Here is a 13993-nt window from a genome sequence, read left to right as displayed (position 1 = left end):
TCTCAAAAGCATGATGTGGAAGGGGGACTAATCAGGGCATGTTTTCCACTAGTAGAGCATGTTTCAATCATGAAAGTCAAGCAATATGATTAGCATTGTTTAAAAAAAAAATCTAATCTCACAATATCTATCTTTGCTATTATCCCAGTGTCTCTGCCTAACAGATGCCTTACATTTTAGTATATACTGCTGATGATTATCCTTGTTTTAATCAAAATCTGCCAGCTACACCCAATAAACATCCAGACTTGTCCTCAATTTCTTCATAAACATTCAAACTTCAGATGCAATAAGTACCCTTATTCATACAGAAATTTCTGAAGGAGGAATCTAAATTTCCTCAAAATCAACTTTCACTGGTATTTAAAAACAATTACAAAGGACAATTGCACCAAAATTGGAGAACCTAACTTCTACCTAGGGCTTTATCTTTCACACAACCAAGGCAATCTTCAGACTACTAAAAATCTGGTTAGCAAAACCCACCTAGCTCTGCTCATGTCAGAAGACAACATTCCTGATTTGTTCTGATTCTGGAAAATCAAGAGTGAATATCCTAGAAGATTCAGAGGGCTCAACCTTATGTTTCAAACATCAATATCTACAAAGTCACTATTGTCATCTTTTGATGCCTTTCTGCAAGAACACCACCATTTTAGACAGCAACCAGCTGAAGTTCCACATGCAAAAAGAATAAAATCCTGATCCCTGTCCTAATTATAAGCCTCATGTTTGCAAGGACCTGCAAGATGCAATAGTTAACAGCACTTACCATTGACTGTAATGGAAACTTTAAGTAACACAGAAAATAACATGCAATAACCAAAAACCATAACACAGACCAGACCACAGCTATTGCCATGAGATAGAGAGGAAAAAAAAAAAAAAAAAAAAAAAAGCTGAACTGGTCCACATAGAAATATAATATATAGAAAACAAACAGGAATTCTCTTTGAGAGGCAGCCATCATGGGGAGCATATGAGGAAGGAGCAACAGCAAGTTCATTTTTAAGGTATGTTTCTTTGCTGAGTAATAATTGAAGAAAACTTCTTGCCTATCTGATATTCTAAGACCTGAAGGAAAAATTAAATACATGTTCCTGTCATCTTTGATAGAAGGACATAATTTCTTGTTCTCTGTCATAGAAAAGGCTTTTCTTATGCAAACCCTCTTTGAAAGGAGGTTGTAGCCAGGTGAGGGTCAGTCTCTTCTCCCAGGTGACCAGTGACATAAGAGGACACAGTCTTAAGGTGCACCAGGGGAGGTTTAGGCTGGACAGTAGGAAGAAGTTCTTCACAGAAAGAGTGATTGGGCATTGGAATGGGCTGCCCAGGGAGGTGGTGGAGTCACCAGCCCTGGAGGTGTTTAAGAGAAGACTAGATGTGGCATTTAGTGCCATGGTCTAGTTGACAAGGTGGTGTTAGGCCATAGGTTGGACTCTATGATCTCAAAGGTCTTTATCATCCTAGTTGATTCTGTGAAAAACTACCAAAGTAGAAGAATGCATTCCCATAATTCAGCACACCATATGCTGTCCTGAACTGATTCAGTATCTTGGGTCAGGAAACAGAGAAACCACAGTGGCTCAGAGGTGAGCCCTGGTGCTTGCACAGCCATGCACACACTCTACTTCCTCTTGCTACAGGAGGAAAGGAACACCTCCATTTCCAAGTCCTCTGCTCTCATATTTTTTAGCCTAAGGAGATAAAAGAAAATACTAGCCAAGTCAATACACAGTATAATTGCTGTTTATTCCATCACTGCTACGTTCAGTGGTGAAGAACCATCAGTATTGCAAATTCCTTCATACCTGTTTCTCAACAAAGAAAACCAGAAAAGATAAAGCCCTTGGTATTTTCCCTCCTAGGGTTTCCTTAGTAGCATTCAGTGAAAGGGCACTACATTATCTACAACTTCCAACAAAGAAGCAGCTAGCAGAACTACAGCCTGGTCATCCTCTGCAACAAATATTCAGACTAAATTATACACTGCATTAACTAGGAGGGTTGTAAAAAAATTAATTAGTTCTTCACAAAAGGAAAGGTTTTTCTAGCTGAGGGAAAAAAAAAAAAAACCACCAGGTTTTTCAGAGATGAAAATAATTACCCTCTGCAACCAGAAAACATCCTTCCTGAAGTCACACACAAGTGAATGACGGCTGAGCAGAGTTTGGGAGAAAATATCGTTACAAGAGTTTTAGTTCATGTTTGGGACTTGTTTGTATATTCATTCAAAGTCCAATTCATAGCACAGATAGAACCCAAGCAGTTTATTCTGTTAAAATCAAGTTTCAGCTCATATCTAATACAGCACAACTGCAAGCTGTCACCACATAAACAGTACTGAGAAGTGAAAGGTGTAAGAGATCATTTTTATTTATCTGCCAACTCTGGACTGCTCCTTCTGTTGTCACAAGCATTGTTAGCATTTTGTCTAGCTTTAAACAAGGTGGGGTTTATTCATTTCTTTTGATACTAAACCTCATCTTGACCTGCTTCGATCAGAAAACTTGATTTTACCCCCAAGTTTTCCTACTTCATTTTGAGCATTATTTTTCTCATGATCACAACTTCTCAACTTGGTGTCATGTGTAAATTCACTTATTATGTTTCCCTAGAATTTTCCATGAGGCCAGGTCTATCCAATCTACACCAAAATGATACCAAACTATCCAAAAGAGATGAAGGATTAACAATCTTTACAACTTCAAACATACTACACACTAGAAAGGAGCAGATAAAACAAGTGCCCTCCACACAATTTTATCAAAAAGTCATCCAAGCTGTTCTTGTGTGTTTAACACAAAAAAGATTAAGAAACTAACTTGGAAGCGGGAGACAAATTTCATTTTGCTTTATTAAAGATACCAAAGAGACAAGTTACGTATGATGTCAAATTGTCAAAATTCTTAACGCACTTAATTCAGTATTTATTTTCTTTCCAACAGAAGTGGGGGTGAACCACCCTTAGACTTCTCCTAGACCCACAGTCACTGCTCCAGCTCCCCATGCTTTTTCTGCATGTCTGGGGTTATATGTTGTTTGGCTGCCATGTGTTTTCTGTCTATGAAAGGTTCTCACTCTCCTCTACCATTTCTTTCAAAATCAGACTAGCTTATAATAAAACTTAAGAATGTGCAAAGAATCTTTTTTTAAAGTTTGAAAAATCTTAATTAACAAATAATTTTTCTTTAAAACTTCCTTTCTATTGATAGACCATTAAGAAACTTTTTTCACAGGAATTTATTCACTCTTTTAAAGCTTATATCTCCTTTAAATATATTTTTGTATTCTACAGGATCATTCATTACCATGCTGTACTAAACTAACAGCCCTTGACCCCACAGACATATGCTGACTTTATATGCTGTGCAACGCAACATTAAAATGCCTAAGTAGAAAGCCTGTTTTCTAAAACATGCCAAGAAGATGAGTCATCTATTTCACCATCAATCTATAAGACCAAGTGCTCTGCTGCAAGATCAAATTATTCATTTTGAAAGAAAAGGGACTTGTACTCCTCACATCGCAGCTTATTTATATTAATTGCAGCACCTCACTCTTAGAATTCTGAGACTGCATCTGGAATGTATGCTTTGCTAACTGTGGTGTTCAATTCTAGCAACAGTATTAAAATATTACAAGTATCAACTTTAGAGATCATATTGCACCTCAGCCTAAATTATCCTACATGCTGTATGTACATTAAACCATCATTTACAATCCACGCAATTCCAAGATAGAACATACACATGACTTGGGCAATTTTATCACTATCAGACAATTAAATGCTTGACCTGTTTTTTTCCTTACAGAACTTCCAAATTATAGCCTTAATTTCAGCTAGAGCAAAGATAGCAAATTACTCATTATTTGCAATAACAGAAGTTATTTGGATTTGAAATATGCATCTTATTGCATTTTCACAGCATTTTAAACACACATCCCTAATCCATCCACCTCTCCGCCTATCAAGAGTCAAGAATTACTGCTACTACCACCTCTACACTAAATTCAATCATTAATCCACCTCCTTCTCAAAGGCATGTAAGAGCATATGGCCTTGAGTTTGTCTGAAAGACTTCAGACTTGACTAGGTCAAGTAGCTTAACCTAGAGAAGAAGAAAGCTTTTAGGAGTGTGTCTCAAAGCATATAAATACCTGAAGGGAAGGTGCAAAAACAGAGCCAGGCTCTTTTCAGCAGTACCCAGTGACAGGACCAGAGACAATGGGCACAAGTGTTTTATGATAAAAAACCACAATTCAGTTAACATTTGAAACCAAATAGAGGAAACAAAAGGGTTTTCAGAAGCCATATGCTTCATTCTATATTATTATATCCATCATCCTCAAAACACTTTACAAAATAAATAGTTGAAAATAACAAATTATTTTCTTTGCTCAAATACAGTTACAAATAATAATTCATTTTCTTTGCTCAAAAGCAATCTCAATATGGTCTCTAAAACATCATCCTACTTCCAGGAACAGTATTTTAGTCATAAGAAATACAACTGAAATGTTCTAGGTGAAGCCTATACCACACAGAATAAAATTGCAGAAAAACTTCCTCTCTCTACAGCTTACCATTAAAAATGTTTAGGAATATGATCATGGCTACTGAATTTAAATTTTACACCTTCAACCATAGGGCTGCCTAACATTAAGATGGGTACTCCCCCTCCATTAAATCACGTTAAAAAAAAGTACAACCTAATAATTTAAATCTGGAGGTTAAGAAAGTGTTTGTTTTCTCCATTTAACTTTGGATTCAAATAGTGAATGATCCTGTAACACAAATTCCACTGAATCTGCATCTTTTGCAGATGTGTAATAACCAGTGGTCTCTGTATAATAAAGCAAAAAAATTCACCCTGACCATAAAGTTTACAAGATAAATATTACTTTGAGCAAACCTTAAGTCTTGAGAAAGATCAAAGATCTCTCAATATGGAAAACATTTCAACGTTTTTAATGCAAAATGCTACACACATCCAGGTTAAGAACTCCAAGCTCATCTATTGGAAGACTGATTTAAGAAGCTGGGGAGGGAGGGGGAAAAAAGCTTGGCAATTTTACCTTCAAAAGAAGCCACAGTGTCTTGCAGCTTTCACAAAGACAGCTGAACAAAAAACACCAAAAATTCAAGAGAACTGAGAGTAGAAACAACTCCAAGGGAGCTGAGCAAAGTTGTTCGCATAAGCTATCTTACAAGCTTTAGTCTAGAGGGAACATAAATAAAACAATATGCTCAGCAAAATAATTATGTTATCGTAAAAGCAAACTGAGTAAGCCATGAGATCTTAGGCATCAGACTCTACCACCTCTAATCTGCCTTTAGTCACTGTTAACTCTTTGCAGCATTGCAAAGTAGTGGGAAGAAAAGGGCTGAGAGTACCACACCTGAAACAGCCTGCAGGAACCCCAGGCAGATGGGTAGTTCCAACAAACTCCAGTTTGGATGGCCAAAATTAAAGAGTATGGACTTTCACATCAGAACAAAACAGAGAAACCCTCTATTATTTTTGTAAAATATGAACCTGAGGCAATGGTAAAGGAGCGACTTCACAACCTTTCATCCTGGCACTCACTTTAATGAACATAACCTGATTAGGAAAGTTACATGAAAAACAGTACAAATCAAAACTAGGTCTCTGAGAAGCAAAGAGGACATAATTGGCTACAAACAAGCAGACTGTTATAGGGGAAAAAAGTAACTATAAATTCAACTAAAAGCTCAGGCAGAATAACAACATATATTTCCTCTAGCACCTTCCATTCAATAATTTTGAAGTATACAACACTAAGTTTCTTTAATCTGTCATCTTACAAAGGGGACAAGTCACTTGGCTTCTCTTTTACTGAGGTCATATGAGGCTTTTGCAAACCCAGGCACAGAAAGCAGATCTTCAGTCCTGCTCATGTGCTTTAACCAAATAAGAGACAAAGATAAATTTAAAAAAATATTAAAATATATTAGCTTGTATTCCTAGCCTTCATGAAGTACCTATTCAAGTACTGGTATTAAACAACACTGAAATTGCATGCAAATATTACTATTATTAATAATACTATCAATGGTAATTATTAACAGAATATTAACAGTTCATGATACATAAATTTCTCAAGCACCATTAATCAGCATACTATTCTGCTACAATCAGTAACTATCACTAGGGGGACACCAACAAATGTAAAACATACCAAGAAATGGCATTCTATGAGGAAAGCATCACATAGAAATCCATGAAAGAAATGTAAAACGCCAAAAATCTGCTCCTAAGTTCTATAAAGGTAGCTTAAAAATTGTAAAGCTAAAAAAAAAAACAAAACAAAACAAAACAAAAAAACAAACCACAAAAAAAGCAACCAAAAACCACACACACACTCCTGATAACAGACAAGATTTGTTGGTTGGGTTTTCCCTTAGCTTCCTTAGATTTTAGTTGTGAGTCTATAACTCCAAAGTCATCCTGAATTGTCAAATCCTTTTGCAATTCATGGCAGCAGAAGCTTTTTTGAGGACTGGCCAAAACAATGCAAGTGAAACAGTCTAAATTTCTGAATTTCCATGCCTTTGTTTTTATTACTATAAACAGTTTTTAAAAAAGATCAACGTACTGATAAAACTGCAACTAGAACAGAGCTTGCCCTACTCCCACTCCTCCCTATCTCCTTTAAATTGCTGAGGTTATAAACACAGCTGCCTCATTTTCCACAAAATTGATTTACACTAGTTAATCCAGTTTCTCAGTGTAACCTTCCAGGAGTCCCAAACATCATTAATGCTACAAAATTATTTAGCCTTGCTTGCTTTCAAGTTACCTAATGTAAGGTTAAAAATATATTCTTCAAACAAGTTAGATGAAACCACCACAGAAAGATCAGGCCCAGGTATCAATATTGAGGGAATTACTATAAGGCCCCAGTAAATATTTAAAAAGCAAAGCCTCAGAAGACTGAATTGCTACCATTTGTTGTGAAGGGCTCTGTTTCAATGGCAAATTCTACTTCCCCTCCCCTCACATCCAGCTCAAATTTCTCTTCTTGAAAACAGCTGCTCTCACACCAGAATAGGCCCTCCATTTCACTAGGCACCACCACTACCCCAGAGACTATGCCACCTTGATCTGCTGCTGTATTATAAGCATTCAGTATTCACTCAAATTGAGATTACTAATGCCCAACTACTGCTTGGTAGCTAGAGACAAAGCAGGCTGGCCCTCATGAGCTTCCCCTTACATAGCTCCACACTAAACCCGAAGTTTCTGTTCCATGAGACCACATGTTCCTTTGAAGGTAACCAAGAGGGCTCTGCATGTCCATGCACCAAGCTCAAAGGTGCGGCAGGTCCCTTTCTAAATCCAGTTTCTTGCAGAAGGGTTTCTACCAGCTCACTTTTCTGCTATAATTTTCTCCAGCAACAATAGAAGACACAGAAGAGCTTTCTTTTTTTTTGGTTTTTAAATGAAAAAAGCCAGTCCGATAATAAAGCCCTACACTGACTTGCAATTCTCAACAAGCACACATAGTCAAGGGTGAGGAAAGGCTAAGTAGAAATGGTTAACATAAATAACAGTTCATTCATTGTCATGTCCTCTAGTAATCTAGTGTTGCTGCCAATATGTTACCGTCAGTGAATTCTGTAGCTGTGACTGACACAGCTGCCCTACCGCACCAGTGAGGGAGCACCGGGGAAGTAGATAAAGAAAACATGAAAGTAACACCCTACACAAGGCACAAGTCAATAGTTATTCACCCACTTGTTCCCTTCCCATGCTACCAGCCCTCCTTTGGCCCAACTCGAGATTAGAAAGAGACACAAAGATGCCTCCCTCCACCAGATGCACTTCTCCGAAAGGTCCACTACACCCCTTGCCCTTTCTTCACACCCACAAGCCCAAGGAACCAGGAGAAGCACAAATCCTTCAGGAGAGAACCCCCCCAGCTGTAACGATATGAGAAATGAGGAGAAGGGGGTGCAAGACCTCCTCTCTAGAATAGAAAAGGGCAGAAAATTAATCCACCTCTCTCAAAACCCACAAGGTGGGCTGCCCCTCCCCACACGAACCTGGACTGGGCCAGGAGCTATCCGCAACCGCGGCCTACTCAGCGGCTCCTAACCGCGCCCCTGAGGCAATGGGGGGGAAGAGGGAGAGGTAGCAATCTAGAGCAGGGCGAAGCTTCCCTCGGGCGGCCGCCAGCATAAGTAGGGCAGAGCCACCTCCCCTCACGCCACCACCCTCATTCCCCCCCGCAGCTAGGAAGGGGCAGCAGGTCCGGCGGGGAGGGGCGGTCTCACCAGATACCCGCCGCCAGACAAAAGCTCACACCAGAATGAGGAACCGGACCTAGGAGGCGGGCCCATCCCAGGGCTTCAGACCGCCGAGGGTCCAACAGTCGCCCCTGGACCGTTAAGATTGGAAGGGGCACCAGGCCTCCCTTAAGCACGAGAGTCCACCGGAGCCACCGCGCGAACGGGGCAGGCAGCGAAAAAGGGGGGCAGGCGCGCGGGTATTCCCGTCCATCCGTTACCCTCCCCCTCCCCGCAGGAGGCAGCCCCGGCCCCCCTACGCGATACCTGCCCAATGTGGTCACAAAGCAGCAGTGGTGCTTACCACCGTCACGTGACTATGTGCCTGGCTCCTCCTCCTTCCCCACGCACACGCGAGCCCACCCCCCTACCTCGCGACGTCACGCGATATCACATAGCACACTCCTCACCAGCCCTTCCGCCTACCCTAGCACGCAGATGACCGGGGCTTTGCCCCACCCCCCAAACGCCCGCGCAGCAGAGGAGTTGGTTAAACCTCTTAGAAGCTGCGCTGAGGGGAGGTGGCGTAAAGGGTGCGTTTCCGTGAGGGATCTTTCCTGCACTGGCTCGTCAATGTTGCCGGCTGCTCCGCGGACGGCTCTGAGAGAAGGCCGCAGCCGTTCCTGGAATCGCTCCTTGGAGGACTGATGCGCCGGCGGAGCTGGACCGGGAAGGGCATCTGCAGGTACAGGCAGCCCCACCTTAGCTCTCTGTCAGGCCATGGGGAGACAAAGACTTAGCACCCTAGGAAGCAGCCTGGGCCCTGGAGGGATGAATTTAGGAACAGGGTGAACGTTCAGAATCATGGTTCAGTACCTCTCACTGGTCAAAGGAGCAGTTCGAACTAGGAGCTCTGGGTTTTTTAGGCTTTAATTCTTTTAAAAACTGGCCTCTATTTTCTGCCCTCCAGGATTTTGGCAGGAGTTATTTATGTCACAGATTAAAACTCATTCAGATTGCCAATTATGTTTGTCAGGAAAATTAATCCATGATGTCAGAGATAGATGATGTCCAAAAAAGAGACAGAGGAGTCCTGTAACTTTATTTGAATAAAGGGAGGGGGCATGGAGGATGCAGCCTCTTTTTTATCCTAATTTCCCAGCTGCATTTCCTTCTCTCTTTCCCCATTGACTGAGATACTTGAGAGGTACAGACTTCCCGAATCACCTAATACCTGACCCCCTTCTAATGTGCATCCCCCCCTTCCCTTCTTTTTCTTTGTATCTCTGTTCTTTTTCCCTAAGTCCAGGAATTTAGTATGGCCTTGAGTGAGTAACAGCCTGTGTCAATTAGTGGAATTGCTATGGAATTTATGGTCCTCCCCATTGCTTCTTTAACCTTGCCATGTCTGGCTTTATCTACCAGCAGGCCCACAGTTTGTTTGCAAAGATACATCCCTCTCATTCCTTTCAATCCTCTCTCTTCTTATTTTCTAAATAATTGTCCTAATTTTTTTCTTCCTGGTTCTTTTTAATTTTTGTGATTATTTGCAGTTACCTCATTCTCTGGCCTTTTGCAGCCATTTCTGGATCAGTAGATATGGCTACTACTTGCATCCCCTTGATCACATGCTGAACGAGCTGCACTAGACAAGGTATCATGCATGGTAAAAAGATTAGAGTTGCTATAGCACATAAGAGGAAAAACAGCATTGGTTTAACCCATAGTCCACGAAAACATGTCCATCTATTCTCATACGTTCCATGTTTAGACTGGTACACAAGCTAGCTTTCTTTTTTTTTTGTTTTTTAATCTGTTTTACTACTTTTCCATTGTCATCTATTTGCAAACAGATATTTGAGTCATTTAATTTTTCACAAACTTCTGCTAATAGATCATATACTTTGATTCCTAAATGATTTTCCTGAACTTATGGTAGTAAAAAAAGAACAATTGTGTAATATACCCTGTATAATATATCCCTGACCAGTTTGGAGGTAACCTGGAATAAGCATGTTTGTCACAAATCCAATAATGCCCTTTCAAAGTCCAGGTTCCATTTGCAAAGGGGCTTTTCCATTTTTCATCATCATTTGGTGGGTCAAAATACAGCTTGCTTCTTGGGCCAAACGGTCCTCCAACAAAAGTTGCCTCTCCATAAATCACAATATTTACATTTCCAAGCTTCCATATGAGGTTTCCACCTACAGTTACATCCTAGATCTATTTTGTTAGATCTGAACCAGAAATTATTAAAAAGGGTTCAAGTTCTGTTCCAGTGTTGCCACTTCCACTGACAGTCACGGACAACATGTGTCCTACTTGTGGAATTATCTCGGGGGCAGCTTAAAAATAAATGGTAAAAAAATCTGTCCCTCCCCACTGCTTTACAGCCTTCAAAATCTCTTCAGTAATTATGGTAGGAACACCTTACCCAGTTACCATTAGTGAGCTTAACAAGTGTTTGATTCCATCTGCCTCAATATTTGGAACAATCGTAAGGAGAGCAGTTGAGGGTTCAACAATTTAAACCCAAAGATAAAGTCCAGTCACAAATACTTCTTTCCACATATACGCCCCCTGTTTTGTTTAGACAATAAATGCCTTTTTCAGAAGAATTAAGTCACCCTGGACTTCCTTCCTCATCCCAAAATCCTGTTCCATTATGGACTTTACTCAGGGTTCTAACCCACCATTTAGTTTTCACTGGGCTGGCCACCCATGGCCAGTCTTCAGATCCTCCTGGCCTACCCACAGACCCAACAATTGCTAAGGTTAAAGGTTTTTGTTACTTCTTTTCCTAGGACTAAAAAAACAATTCTCCTACCTCTGGCCTGAATCTAACTGACAATATAAAAGTAGGATTATTAATATTAAGAAAAACATTCTAATGGTGTAATCTAATTACCTAATCTAATTCTCACATTGTCATCCACACCACCTGTGGTGAGTGAAGGCACAGAAAGCACTTAACTTAAAACAATAACAGCAAGGATTTGCCCCCCAATGACTGGAGATCCGAAAGGAGGGATGCCTATAGACTATTTCAGCAGAGTCTGTGGGTAGGCACACAGGCCTTCCCCTGTTGTCAATGCACTGGCTACTGCTCTGGTCCACTCCTGCAGAGTGTCAGTCACAGCCTCCTGTCCTTCTCCAGCTGGGAAGTCCAAATCTCCAGGGCCTTAGAGACCTTGAACCGGGTGTGATGGGTCCACCCGTGTTCAGCTGTCTTGACGGCTGTTTCTGTCATCAGTAACACTTGGAAAGGTCCGCACCACTTCACCAGCAGTGGTACTTCTTTCCACTCCTTAACTAGGACCCAATCTCCTGATTGGATATGATGAACAGCAAAGTCCAAAGGCAGGGTCTGTGCCAGCTGAGCTTCCTGTCGAAGAGATTTCACAAGAGACAGTATCCTGGCCACATATTGTTTTAAATATACATCACTTATTTCCAGCTCCCCATTAGGTTGAGAATTACAAGGGTAAGGAATTCCAAATCTCAATTCAAAGGGAGATAACTGAGTATCTCCTCTGGGTCTGGCCCTTATTCTTGCCAAAGCCAGTAGCAAAAGCTGTACCCATGGTATTTTAGGTTCTATCATCTTCAAAAGGTGTTTATTTCTCCATTCATTCTTTCTACCTGACCCAAGCTCTGGGGGTGGATAATGTTGGGGTTTAGGTTTGTTCCTTTTTTACTCTAAAGAATTTTTTCCCCATAAGTTACCAAGGAGACCAAGTGTTGGATACTTAAGAGTACTTAACCAAAACAAAGAGGTGGCCAAAGCTCGGAGGGGGAGATAAGGTGAGTTTTGGGGGCAGGTAAATGACGTGAGGCACCTTGGGTCTCTGTTTTTTGGGCATTCGAAGAGAGAGAATGGCTGGGTTGCTGCTTGCTGTGAGAGGAGCTCACTGTCACCAGAAAGTCCGGCCCAAGGAAATCTACCATCATCTGCTCGCGTGCCCTGGAATTCTTAGCTCCTCCGCCTGCCCTGCTGGAGTTGGGCCAGCCCTGCTCTGCCGTTGCGGCTTCTTCGGCGCTGCTCTATTTCCTACAGTGTGATCTTGCACCCCCTGCCCTGCCGGGACATCCTTGGGACTTTTCCACTGTTTCCAGCTTGGTGCTCTGAGGATCCTGCAGGAGCACCGAGACTAAACTGCCCTGGGTTTTTGTGAAGCAAAGCCCTCACGGTTCTTGGTACTGTTTTGTTATTAATGCTGTATGAAGTGAATAAAGTTAAAAAGACTCCTGGTTACATGTTGAAAGTTTGAAGTGTTAAGAACTAATAATTGTATCCTCTTGATTGTTGTGTAGCAAATGTATCAATGTTCTGAATGGTTTGTAATCGTAAGCCCCGTTTCCAAAACCCTTCGCCTCCCTTTGAGTCAGTCTCCGCTGTGGTGTGGCAGTGGGGAGCCACCTCTGTGGTCTCCCTGCAGAGGCAAAAAGCACGTTTGCTCTTTGGGCACCGCGGGGGAGCGGGATTTCTCTTCAGGGCAGTCGCAGGAAGTTTGAACGAGAGCTGGCCGCACGTGCTCCTCGCGGGCACCGCCGGCTGCTCCCCGCAAGAGGGAAACGGCAGCGGCGCCACCCAAGTTACTGCTGCTGCCTCAGGGGGAGCGAAGGGTCTTGTTCTTCGCACCTGCGCTCCCCGGAGGGGACCAGGGCGCGGCCGCTTCGCTCTTCGCCCTTCGGCACCGCGACAAGTCCACATTCTCGGCAGCAGCGCGGGGTTGCAGCTGCCGCCGCCCACACCACCACCGCCAGCACGGCCGCGCGTCCTCGGCGGCACAGGTCCGCCACCACTGCCGCCGCCGCTGGCACGGCCGCTCTCATGCCCTCCTGCATTTCTGGCCTCATGCCCCCTGTCGGCATTTCCTGCTGGCGTCCGCTGCTGTTGCCACCCCACCCTATGGAAATCAGTGAAACCCCCACGGGGCCTCGCTGTGAGTCAAGACCTGGTTGGCGCCAAATGTCCCCAGCCAAGACAAACCGATGCGGAATCCGGACCCACAAGGGACAGTACTGAACTGCCTATGCCCTGGGGTGTTGGCAGACAGTTTCTTGCATCTCGCTGTAATTTAAAGGGTGCCCGAGAAGAGGGGGATACCCCTGGATCAGGCCAGCCTGGGTGAGTTCAAGGACACCTGTGAGGGCAGACTCCCGGCTCTGCAGTGACAAAGGCTGCAAAGCCGAATTGCCCCTCCTCTTCAACGGTGGACCAGGAAAAGCAGTGACAGCTCAGACCATTCCTCGAGCTACCCCTTGAGAGTTGATCAATAAAGGCATTTTAAGGAGAAAACATTGTCTCCTGCCCATTTTAACACTGTAGTTGTTTATTTTTGCTTTGTTATACATACTAGTAAAGAACTGCTATTTCTATCCCCAAATCTTTGCCTGAAAGCCTCTAACTGCAAATTTATAATTGGAAAAAGGGGGAGTGGTTTACATTATCCAGTCCAAGGGAAACTCCAGCTTTCCCTGGCAGATATCTGTCTTCCCAAACCGGAACAGGGTGCCACGGGGTATGGAGGTTCCATTGTATTCCTAAGGCAGTCATAACCCCTTGAAGGATCTTTCCTGTAAAATGAGTTTCCCTATCTGAGTCTATTGCTTCCACAATCCCATATCTTGGGACTATTTGTTCCAAAAATACCTTAATAACTGACCCTGTAGTTGCTGAAGCAGTTGAAAATGCTCCTGGCCACCCTGTTAGCTGACATAATATACCAGAAGATA

General features: G+C 42.5%; 1 protein-coding gene and 1 long non-coding RNA gene across 2 annotated transcripts in view; one reads left to right on the top strand and one right to left on the bottom strand.

The window, feature by feature from the left end:
• LOC310922046 (ubiquitin-associated protein 2-like) overlaps window positions 1-8313 on the bottom strand; it is a 208823-nt gene extending 200510 nt beyond the window's left edge. The window contains 1 exon segment of the mRNA XM_083882345.1: window positions 8303-8313. The gene's annotated coding sequence lies outside the window, so the exon portion shown is untranslated.
• A 401-nt stretch (window positions 8314-8714) lies between these two features.
• On the top strand, window positions 8715-12722 carry LOC310922260. The gene is made up of 3 exons (XR_014592361.1): window positions 8715-8999; window positions 9808-9908; window positions 12124-12722. It is a non-coding gene; the product is annotated as an uncharacterized lncRNA (long non-coding RNA).
• The last annotated feature ends 1271 nt before the right edge of the window (window positions 12723-13993 follow it).

The sequence above is a fragment of the Zosterops lateralis genome (assembly GCF_965231275.1).
Source record: "Zosterops lateralis genome assembly, chromosome: W".
Taxonomy (NCBI): Eukaryota; Metazoa; Chordata; class Aves; order Passeriformes; family Zosteropidae; genus Zosterops; species Zosterops lateralis.
The sequence above is the reverse complement of the archived record's forward strand: the minus strand, read 5'-3'. Positions and strand labels throughout refer to the sequence as shown.